Source organism: Anabrus simplex, chromosome 6 (assembly GCF_040414725.1).
Source record: "Anabrus simplex isolate iqAnaSimp1 chromosome 6, ASM4041472v1, whole genome shotgun sequence".
NCBI classification, from domain to species: domain Eukaryota; kingdom Metazoa; phylum Arthropoda; class Insecta; order Orthoptera; family Tettigoniidae; genus Anabrus; species Anabrus simplex.
Window position 1 is genome coordinate 53,412,506 of NC_090270.1, and position 9,528 is coordinate 53,422,033.

General features: G+C 39.5%; 1 protein-coding gene across 1 annotated transcript in view; it reads right to left on the bottom strand.

Annotated features, from left to right (window-relative positions):
* Positions 1-9,528, bottom strand: part of LOC136875858 (cardioacceleratory peptide receptor-like) — a 293,506-nt gene that overhangs the window by 135,518 nt on the left and 148,460 nt on the right. The gene's annotated exons all lie outside the window — the stretch shown is intronic.

The window sequence follows — 9,528 nt, forward strand, 5'->3', positions numbered from 1 at the left end:
ACATTGCCATGCTGGTTTCTCCTAACGCTGTCAGTAATTCAGAGAAAATGGCATCAATTCAAGGTACCTTGTTCCTATTTAGGTCGCTCACAGCTCTGTCAAACTCTGACCTAAAAATTGGGTCTCCCATTTCATCAGCATCAACAGCCTCTTCTTGTTCCAGAACCAAATCATCTACATCTTCACCTTGATACAAATGTTTGATATGTTCCTTCCATCTTTCTGCTTTGCCTTCTTTCCCTAGAAGTGGCTTTCCATCTGAGCTCTTAATATTCATACACTTAGATTTCCTTTCTCCAAAGGTTTCCTTGATTTTCTTGTATGCAGCATCTACCTTTCCTAGGACCATACAACCTTCGACATCCTTGCACTTCTCCTTCATCCAGTCTTCCTTAGCTACCTTGCACTTTCTATCCACTTTATTCTTTAATTTTTACTGTCCTCTTCATTTCTAGCATTATTGTATTTTCGTCGTTCATCAATCACGTCTAGTATCTCCTGAGTTATCTACTGATTCTTAGTTGATCTTTTCTTGCTTCCTAACGTTTCTTCAGTAGCCCTGCTGACTTCATTTTCCATGACTATCCACTCTTCCTCTATTGTGTTTCCTTCAGCCTTTTCATTTAATCCTTTTGCAACACGTTCCTTGAAACAATCCCTCACACTCTTTTCTTTCAACTTGTCTAGATCCCATCTTTTTGCCTTCCTTCCTTTCTTCAATTTCTTCAGCGTCAGGTGGCATTTCATGACCAATAAGTTGTGGTCAGAGTCCACGTCTGCTCCCGCGAACGTTTGGCAATCCAGTACTGTAACCGTCCAGGCTTCTCCAGCCAGACTAATTTAATATACTATCATTTTACGTGATATCATTTGATATCAAGTTTATCCGGCATCGGCAATTATTCGTAATAACATATTTATTCTACGTCAATCATTTGTAAACAAGGAATCATATTATATAACTATAACATCATTTATTATTTAAATTATTATATTAGGTAGGATTGGAATTCATTATGTACTGTAAATATGGTCAATATGTTGAGACATAGTTGTTGTCATTTCATCTCATATTTGTGTATACGGAAAAGGTTATTCTTATAGCGGGGGAAAATTACATGAGTCATTGGGTTAAACTCATGAGCCAAGGCAGTAAACAGCGACCCGCGCGCGAGGCTTGCTATGCGGAAGACTACATCATCGCCACGCCTACTGGACTTGTCAAGAAGAAAGAAGAGAGGGAGATGATAATGCGATCTACGAATCAGATGCTTCGTTATATAGAGCATTGATATTGAGCTATTATCGTGAGTGGGGAGAGCCCGGTGATATATTATGAAGCGCGGAGCGTTCCTCGATTCACGGAGTCTCGGATACTCACTCACATCGCTACTTCTACTGTGAACATCTACTTTGAACGACGTTATTGATTTTGAGACAGTGTGTGGTCTCTCCGAGACATAGTTATTTTTGTACAGTGTGTTGTCGCTTCAACACTTTACTCAGCTGCGGTAATGTTATCGGATCTACGTGAGACGAAACAAGCTTACGGCTTGTGTTATATTCAGTAAATTTTCTGGACGAAGAACTATGTTTAGTTCAAGTCCATGGAATTTGGTATAAGTCTGTGCCGTATCAATAGCATAGCTCAGTTGGATTGAGATTTCTATTAACATGGAAAAATTCATATCTCTGAATTTTCTCCTCATACGATCAACGCTGATCAGTTTTTACAAGTAAAGGGCCAATGTCTAATTTAAAGACTAGGCAATTATGGAGTGCTAGTCCAGATAGCCCGTACCACATCACAGAAGGAAGGATGTCCATGGAGTCAATTCTACATCGAGAAGAAGAGAACGAGTAACCACGGAAATCAGATGACTTCAGCGGAAACTGCAATTGGTGATCTTCAATTAGATAAAGCAAGCAATAGTAATTTGAGTAACGTAAATTCTAAATCCCTCCACGCTTTAAGGAACTTTTCCATTCATCTCATTTTTTGTATAATAAATTCATTTGTATTTTATATTGCGTTAATTTTACTTCTCAAACGATACTTAATGATTAATTATTTAAAATCCTACCACTGTGATTTAAGTATAAGTCTCTATGCTAGTAAATATAAATTTTGCTTTACAGTTTTGTAAAAACTGTAACGATGGCGCCCATACATCACATAGAGAAATGGGAAACCATGGAATGTTAATTATTTCTATTTGCGTGGCAATTTGCGGGCAAGCCACATATAGTTTATTTGATATTCATGTGTCCCAAGGTATTAACTTTCGTCTCCTCTAGTGAGAAGCTTAGGGTCGAACAGTTACAGTACCTGGTTTCTGAATCTCTGCCTAAACATAATGAAGTCTGTTTTATACCTTCCAGTGTCTTCAGGTCTCGTCCACGTACAAAGCCGTCGTTTGTGGTGTTTGAACCAAGTATTGGTGAGGACTAAATTATGATCAGTGCAGAATTCAACCAGCCGACTTCCTCTTTCGTTCCTTGGTCCCAATCCGAATTCTCCTACTGTATTACCTTCTCTTCCTTGGCCTACCACTGCATTCCAGTCTCCCATCACAATTATATTCTCGTCACCTTTTACATATTGTATTAAATCTTCTGTCTCTTCGGATGTTATTTCGATTTCCTCATCCTCCGCTGAGCTAGTAGGCACATAGACCTGCACTATTGTGGTGGGCTTTGGTTTGGTGTCTATCTTGACGACAATAATTCTTTCAGTATGCTGGTCATAGTAGCTTACCCGCTGCCCTATTTTCTTATTCATTATTAAACCAACTCCTGCATTTCCTCTGTTTGATTTTGTGTTGATAATTCGGTAGTCGCCTGACCAGAAATCCTGTTCTTCCTGCCAACGTACTTCACTTATACCAACTACATCTAACTTTAGTCTATCCACCTCCCTTTTCAAATTCTCTGATCTACCACAAGGATTCAAACTTTTAACATTCCACGCTCCGACCCGCAGAATGTCAGTATTCATCTTCCTGACGATCGCCCTCTCTCGTGTAGTCCCACCCGGAGATCCGAATGGGGGACTAGTTTACCTCCGGAATATTTTACCCGGGAGGAAGCCATCATCAGTACATCATTCATACAGAGAGAGCTGCATGTCCTCGGGAGTTAGTTACGGCTGTAGTTTCCCGTTGCTTTCAGCCGTGTAGCAGTCAGTATCAACACAACTAAGCAATGTTGAGTATTATGACAAGGCCATATCAGTCAATCATCCAGACTGCCGCCCTTGCAACTTCCGAAAGGCTGCTACCCCTCTTTCGATGAACCATTCGTTAGTCTGGTCTCTCAACAGATACCCATCCGATATGGTTGCACCTGCGGCTCGGCTATTTCCTTCATTGGGACACTTAAGCCTCCCCACCGCGGCAAGGTCACATGGTTCGCAGGGGAGGGAAATACTAGTATTGTTTAAAAACGAAAAGTGCTTCCCCTGATAACTATAATTTTTTTACTTATCTTGTTATTCTCTGTGTTTTCGACTGCCGAGTACTGTTCTGCTGTTTGGCTGAATAGCCCTCACACCAACCTGATAGATACGCAACTCAAAAAGCGCCTCATCACCAGTACAATAAGTTCTACACCCACATATTGTCTACCTATACTCAGCCATATCACCCCACCACATCTTCGTCGTAAAAGCGCTCTCCTCAGGGAGTTCAAGAAAATAAATAATCCCCGGTTACCAATACTTAGATTCATCGCTGATGCCAATCTGAATCGTGCAAGGTCTAGAAATCCACCGATAAGAATTTCAATAGAATTGAAAAGTACCACCTTCAATATAACTAAAAAATGTCATAGAAGACAGGATACTAGGCCTGAGTGAACTCTGCCACAAATTGCCACCTGGATTTGAGTTTCCTCGTAAAACATGGTCTACACTTAACAGGATACGATAGAGCCATGGTAACTGCGCAGATTTCCACGACAGATAGAAAATAATTGCTAAACCTAAGCAGACCATCAAACATATTATCACCGAGTGTCCAAAAAGAAAGTAGAGCGGCGAAATCAGTGAATTTGCACGTGCATTTCCAGAGACAATTATTTATATGGAATGAATTCAAATGGCGTATGGCTTTTGGTGCCGGGAGTGTCCGAGGACAAGTTTGGCTCGCCAGATGCAGGTCTTTTGATTTGACACCCGTAGGCGACCTGCCCTTTGTGATGAGGATGAAATGGTGATGAAGACGACACGTGCACCCAGCCTCCGTGCCAGCGAAATTAACCAATTATGGTTAAATTTCCCAACCCTGCCGGAAACCGAACTCGAGACCCTTGTGACCAATCGCCAGCGAGCTAACCATTTAGCCAAGGAGCCGGACATTATTTATATAAACGAGCTGAACATAAACATACAGTTCGCTTTCAAAATCATTAATGTATGTATGCATTTATTGTATCTGTAAACCCGCACGCTAAATAAATAAATACATTTTCCGGGCGAGTTGGTCGTGCAGTTAGGGGCGCGCAGCTGTGAACTTGCAACCGGGAGCTAGCGGGTTCGAACCCCACTGTCGGCACCCTGAACATGGTTTTCCGTGATTTCACATTTTAACACTAGGAAAATGCTCGGACTGCACCTTAATTAAGGCCACGGTCGCTTCCTTCCCGCTCCTAGGCCTTTCATATCCCATCGTCGCCATAAGACCTATCTGTGTCGGTATGACGTGAAACAAATTCTTAAAAAATTAATGAAGTAAATAAATAAATTCCCTGGGTTGAGTGAAATGAATATTTGCCTAAATCTGTCCCCTTGAATTCTACTTTTATTTACATATTATAATCTTTCCTACATTTGAAAGCTCCACTCAATATTATTTGTCTACTAATGGCATTCTGAGCCATCTCTCGGCTGCCAGCTTGGAGCATACCGCTTAGTCGAGCAGCTCGTCTCCCTACTGCCAAGTATTCCCGGCCCCAAGTTTGCAAACATTTTTGTAACGCTGCTCTTATTCATTGCCTCAGAATTTCGCTGTCTGAAGTTTCACTTCAAATCCGACGTTTCTTGCGCAACCACAAGTTCCTCAAGTATCCACGGGTAACGTAATACAAGGGGCTTGGTTCATAAACAGCACGATCCATAACATCAGGAGCGCACTTCTTTAACAAATTTATAATTGGAGCTAACCAGTTAGCAGTTGAATTTCATAAACAATGAAGATTGTTCTCTTTTGCATGTGGCAACACGATTTCTGAGGCGAGAGAGATTTTTGATTCAATTGTCGCCCGCGCTGGGAAAGAAATAGAACTGACTATGCATTTGTCTCGTGGGTGGGCCACACTGCGCATTCTAATGTCTCATCGCATGTTATTTACACTTCTGAAGTCTTCCACAGCTGCTTGGTATTCTCGCCGCTTCTATTTCTCACCGGCTGAATGAAGAAAAACTCCCCGCGACTCTTCGCGCTCTTCTCCGAATGTGTAACTCGATATAAAATGACGACAATCATGGCCAACAAAGAGCATAGTGGTGTGAGCAAAACATCGCGATTATATTATCAGACGTTCGCGAAGTAATCAGATAGATAAGGAGGAAGCGTTTTCTTTAACTTTGTGCTGGTACAGATAGCTACTATAGCGGTGATTGAGCAGGAGGGGGCTAGGAATGGATCATACCCAGAATTTGCCTGGTGTGAAAATGGGAAACCACGGAGGACTTCCAACAGTGGGATTCGAACAGCAATGTGACGGAAACAAAAAACAAAAATAACGAAAAGTGGAATATCCTATTTCACAATTGTAAAAATTGTCAATTTCATGGCCCTGTGTCTCTGAAATATTTCCAGTTGAAATTATCAATTATTTGTATCTCAATTTATCGTAGAATATATCTGTAGTTTTTGAGCTATGCTAGGCTTGCAAGAGTTATAAAGCATACAAGTTTGTGTTCGAAATGACTTGACAACTCGTTCGACAACAGTAGTCATTTAAAAAAGGAATGGGCCAGGATATCTAGAAACAGGAGTCTGTCCTCGGCATGTAATAATAATATTTCATGTTTAGGAAGTAATTGTTTGGGAAATGAAAACCTACAACCTGCTTTCCAGTCAGTGACTGCGTCAGGGATGGAATGAATGCAGCCCCCATCTTGCGGCGAGGATAGGAATTGTGCCGGCTGCCGAAGCCTGTCACACTCCTCTGGGGCAATGACTAATGACTGACATATGAAATGAAATGATAGTGGAGAGTGTTGCTGGAATGAAAAATGACAGGGAAAATCGGAGTACCCGGAGAAAACCCTGTCCTGCCTCCGCTTTGTCCTACACAAATCTCACATGGAGTAGCCGGGATTTAAACCAGGGAACCCAGTGGTGAGAGGCCGACGCGCTGCCAGCTGAGCCACGGAGGCTCTTTCAACAGGTTAAAATGCAAACTTATTGAAGCTAGAAACAAGTATACACTGCCTCTACAACGGTCATGCGATGAGAGTTGCTTAAACGTTAGGGGTATGACCCATCAGAACCGCTAAAGTTTATGTTACTCTCGGTATATTGACCACTGTGGTTCGCGTACCACTGGGGGCACACGGGGTCGTCTCGAGGTGTACGAAAATTTATCGTAGCTTTATTTATTGCGTTTATATTAATCTAGAAGCTTTACTGAATACCGGAATATATTCACTGAAGTGTGTACATTGGTTAGTGAACGTAAATTTTGAAGATACATCATCGTATGTGATACAACGAGGTTTTGAATTTTGATACGCACAATTGTGTGGGTTCTTTTTTCGAATGTTAGTTTTTATTTTGTAAAATAAACTATCAATATGTGTATTGAGGAGCATTTTAGTCAGTTTTTGACATACGAACAAAAATTCACACCTCCAGTTTTCTTTCAGATCTGAAAGGAATACAGAGCCCCCCTTTTTCCAAATATGCATTCTAAAATATGTGTTATTTTGTACCTCCTTTGACTAGGTATGTAAAATGTGTAGCGGCATTGCTATTTTTCATTTTTTTGTTTCGAAATCCACTCATTTATTTTCAATTTTCTCACTAGCAGTGTATACGGTACAACTCATCATCGAGGGGGAAATTGACGAAAAACGATCTATGCGGAGTCGAATAAATTGCTAGCTTAAAGACCTGCGCCGTTCTTATAGACGAAGTTCCATCGAAATCTTTCCAATCCGCTGTTTCTATAGTTATCATAATCAATTTCATCGCCAAGCGTCATAGAGAGACGGCGTCATAAGGAGGAGGAGAAGCAGAAGAAGAAGAAGAAAAAGAAGAAGTGTTGCATTATTGAGACACTGGTATAGCCAGGTAATGAGAACCTCGTACTTTCACTTCATGAGAAAATCACGTTTCTCTATCTGTCTCTGAAGGCTTGCCGCCTTGTCTGTGAAGGGAACAGAAGGCTCCAGTGGATGAATGGGCTATCATCAAATAATGGAAATGCCAGGAAATGTTCCCCGGCCTTTGCCCAGCGACGAGTACATACAACTAGTAACTTTCTGCGTCATTTGAAAAGTAAGCGAAATTATGCACATGACAAAAGCTGTTTATAATGAAGGGACGTTTTACGTACAGTCCAAAGATTTTACAGAAAATAAATAGTGTGAGAGAAAATGGAAGAAAACTATTCTGGTTTTCCTATAAATCCCCCGTATGTTCAGAGATTTTAAAACCATATGAATACCAAAATCTTCCTGGGGATGAGTATTTTATCAATATGAAGTTTGGTCGAGATCTATCCAGCCGTTCCATCGTGATTGTGGAACAAACAGACACGAAAAGTAAAAAACCACTGATACGGTCTTGAGTTGACCTAAACCGGATAATTATATGAAAAAACTTTTAAAACAAACGAAATTACAGACAGCGGTCCTACAAATACTTTATTTATATAGACAGTACGTTATTGTACTGTCTGTCATCCCGGTGAACATGGTTTGATTCCCTATGTGTTGCTGGGGTGGGATTTTCAGTTGAAAATCCCATGGTATCAGTAAGGGCGTGGGAACTTAAATACGTGGATACAACTCTTTTATACCTCAGCGCGTGCAGGGACCTCATCACGCGGAAAAAGCCGCGGAAGATGATGGTGATGATTATAGTTCACATTATTTTGCATCCATTGACAATGATTTGTTAATTCTGGTATAATCGCATTACAGTCATACTTCGGGTGTACGGAGGTAAAAACAGTTGTATTTTTAGGGGAGGGGGATTGAATACCCCTGGGTTTGACGACACTCCATAATAAACAAATTAGTTTTCATTCTAACCTATTATTGCCTAAACAACTGGGGTGTAATAATAATAATAATAATAATAATAATAATAATAATAATAATAATAATAATAATAATAATAATAATAATAATAATAATAATAATAATAATAATAATAATAATAATAAAAACAATAATTACCTTTGTTGGCTTCAAAAAAAGCTTATGATTCAATAGACCGACAGATTCTTTTCAATATACTTGAGGAATTTCAAGTCGACAAAATAACAAAGGAATTGGTCCAGCAAACCGTAACAAGCAAAACAGCGGAAGTTAAATTTTATTAGAAATTTCAGAGCCATTTAAAATTACAACAGGGGTCAGACAAGGCGATGAATTATCACCACTACTATTCAATCTAGTTCCTGAAAAAGTGGTTCGAGAATGGAAAAATGAAACTAAAGAAATCAATATTGGTAGAATTCTAAAAAAAAAAGTCACCTTTTCTTGGCAATCCTATCCAATAACAAACAATAAGCATTACATAAAATAAATTTCATCGTAAAGTCCGTATTGTCGTACGTATACTTTAAGGTTAAGTCAATATTCCACCTTTACAATCCCACAAGTTTATTGTCTATTTATTTAAACAACATTATTAAATAATACGGGACATGTTTCGTCTAACTTGTAGACATCATCAGCCGTAAGATATTCAAGAAAAAGCTTTAAAAAAGGACAAGGACAGAACAACACAATAAAATAAATCGGTTGTCGAACACGTCAATCAAAATAGCGAGGATGTTCCAGATTGTTCCAAGTACAAACATTCAAAACCTGTTGACGAAAAAACTTAATATCATACACATGAGACGATATAGTAAAGCTTGTTGTTAACATTCTTCTTGAGGGTGCCGTTGATATGCCGCTGCATATTTTGATTGACGTGTTCGACAACCGATTTATTTTTTTGTGTTGTTCTGTCCTTGTTCTTTTTTAAGCTTTTTCTTGAATATCTTACGGCTGATGATGTCTACAAGTTAGACGAAACATGTCCCGTATTATTTAATAATGTTGTTTAAATAAATAGACAATAAACTTATGGTATTGTAAAGGTGGAATATTGACTTAACCTTAAAGTAAACAATAAGCACTCCAGTCCCTAGAAAAACTTCATGAAATAGTGACAAGAACAGGTCTTCAAATTTGAAATGCGAGCACAAAGTACATAGGAGGTACAAAATAAGGATTTAACAACCATCCTCTAATCACTAGAAATGGGAAAATCTTCCAAGTAGATAAATTCAAATACCTAGGCG